The following is a 2,863-nucleotide window of genomic DNA, read 5'->3' on the forward strand; positions in this document are numbered from 1 at the left end:
CAGCTGGAGGCTGGTCAGGGGCTGAGGAACACCTGAGGCATTCCTTATGCGTTCAAGTTCCCATATGGGCCCCCTGCCCAGACGTGGCATACCCCTGCTGCCACCCCACCTACAGCCAGAAGGATGCTTTCAGAGCTGACTCATGGTGGAGGTCAGGGGGAAGAGGAGCAGAGGCCAAGGGCTGAGGAGCTCTGGCCCAGGGAGCCGCTGGGTTACTTGTGACAGGCTTTGGCCTAGTAGCTGCCTACATATCCCAGACCTCAGCTCTCTCTTGTGCTCTTACCTTCACCTGACTCTTTGATGGTTAAGATGCAGATTTATAATAAACAGGATAGAGAAATGTAAATGCCCTTAATGTTACGTAAGTTCTTATCACTCCTGTGTGTATGTGTTTGTGTGTGTGTCTATGTATATATAGGAGTCATAAGACATTATTTATACATTCATCCCCCTATGAATATGAGGATGATGGAGATGGTCTCTATCGTGTAGGGATGTGTGTGTTACATGGATGTATTTGTCAAAACTCATGTAACTCTACACTGACGATCTGAGTATTTCACCATAAACACCAATAAATGGTTTTTTTTTTTTAAAAAGCAGCAGCAGCAAAAGAAAAAATGCTGCTACTATTCAGTGCTGTCAAGGGGTGGCCTGGGCTGCTGGGCATGGATCCAGCTCCTCCATGGAGCCTGGGGGAAGGAGGCTAATTTCCTAGTGATTGTACACAACATTCTCTAGCTAACCAAAGTCTTGTTTCCAAAGAATAGTCATCAGTGACATGGCAGAGTGTTCATGTCTTAATGTTAAAGAGGAAAAAAAAGAGGGGGGCAAAATTTCACATAAAGCAGATTCCCAATTTGTAAAAAGTTTGGACAAAGGCAGAGATACACATATTCATTGAGGCAAGGAACCATTCATTGAGCTTTCGCTTGGCTGTGACCCACATGACACAAACCCTCACTGAGCTCCCAGCCTGTGAGCAAGGCCTTGCGGAGAGGTAAGTGCTTCCTGGGAGACAGTGGCGGGGCCAGCAGAGTTAAGGCTTTTTGGGTGTGACAAACTGGGTTTTCAGGAGAGCTGGCCCTTGGGCTAAGTGGTCTTCCTTTTAAATCAAGGTGTGCCATACAGAAAGCACAGAGGTGAGTGAGTGCACTAATGTACCGTGTAAGCAGGATGATGGCTTTCCTCAATGTCCACGGTGCAACCACCATCCAAGACCACAATGTTGCCAACCCACAACCCCCTTGTGTCCATCCCAGTCTTTACCTCCCTTCCCGGTAACCACCATTCTGACTTCCATCGCCATAAGTTTGTATTCCTGTTCTAGGACTTCATACAAATGGAATCATACAGTAAGTATTTTGGGTCTGCCTTCTTTTACTCAATGTTGTCTGAGATTCACTTCATTCTTTTTAAAATTGTCGTGTCCATTGTATGAATATACCTGTTGATGGACACTTGAATTGTTTATGGTGTTTGGCCATTAAGAGTAGAACCATGGACATTTTAAGACATGTCTTTTTGCTGACATAAGCACTCATTTCTCTTGGGTATATATATCTCAAGAAGTGGAATTGCTGAGAGGTAGGACAACTAAGTGCTCAGCTTTAGTAAAAACTGCCAAATGGTTTTCCAAGTGGTTGTACCATTTCACTCCCCCAGCCCCAGCAGTGTATGAGATCTCTGGCTTTGAGCTGAGTCTTGATGTGTGGATTCTCATGGCAGTTTATGGTGGCAGCAGATGGAAGCTACAGTTAGGGAGAAAGATATTCTGGATGAAAGGAATGTCATAAAGATCCATGGCGACCATGAAAATGCACCATTCAGATCTCCTGCAGCAGAGAACAAGGGATGGCCCAGCTGCCATGCTGAATCCACCAAGGTACTGATGCTGAGGCCACACTTCCCACTGCGGCTCCCAGGTGACGACTAGCACCGGGGGGTGGGAGGGAATACTTATCTAATGGACACCTTTGGCTCAAGAACTCCCCGATCAGCCTGCTGAGAGGTTCTCAGCATTGAGCTACAGCCTGAGGCTCTACCTCCTCTCCCCAGCTTCTCTCCCTCTCCCCCTTACAGGAGTCAGACCTGCAGCAGGTCTCCCCAACAATAAAAGGCCAAAACTCCTCTTTCTTCAGGACAGATTTTATCTTGGGCTAACTTTCTAGCTCTGCTCCCATGGAAGCCAGACAAGCCAGTTAGCTGAACGTCAGGTACGGTATTAGGCCAAACTGCCCATGGGAGTTTTTGACCTCTGATTGATAAGCTACACCTGGGCTGGAAGGACAAAGAATAAGCTATACCATCTGGTAAGAAACCATGGCCTTAGGCTTCCCTAAGTGCAGAAACTCATAACTGGGCATGTCCCTTGAGGAACCCTGGGAACTCTGATTGTGGGTTGTTGAAAACACATTGTCTCCTATGAGGCATGGGCTTCTGAATCAAGGTGGCCCTCAGGACTACTGATGTAAGGACTCCTCCTGTGGAAGGGAACTGCTGACATGGCCCTGCTGGCATGCTGAGCATCTCTCTCCATCCTTCTAAGAAACTCTGATGCCAGGTATGATCTGTCCAGGTCTTGCGAGTCTTAATGTCTAGTTGAGCCCCAAAAAAACCCATGGTGGATACAGCTCTTCCTCCCCTCAGCTCTCTCCTACCTACTTCTAGGCTTTTATCCCATGTAGGTGGAACTGTGATATTAGTCCAGCTAGTCAAGATGAAATCCAACCAGCTTGCTCACTTCGCCATCCTGGGCGCTTTCCCATTGCCACGTCTCCCTAGCTAACAATCAAGATTAAAGGGCACCTGGGTTTTGACAACCAGCTCCCCTTCCTCCCATCCAATAAGAAGACTTGACCAA

This window comes from Pan troglodytes, chromosome 2 (genome assembly GCF_028858775.2).
Source record: "Pan troglodytes isolate AG18354 chromosome 2, NHGRI_mPanTro3-v2.0_pri, whole genome shotgun sequence".
In the NCBI taxonomy this organism is placed as follows: Eukaryota; Metazoa; Chordata; class Mammalia; order Primates; family Hominidae; genus Pan; species Pan troglodytes.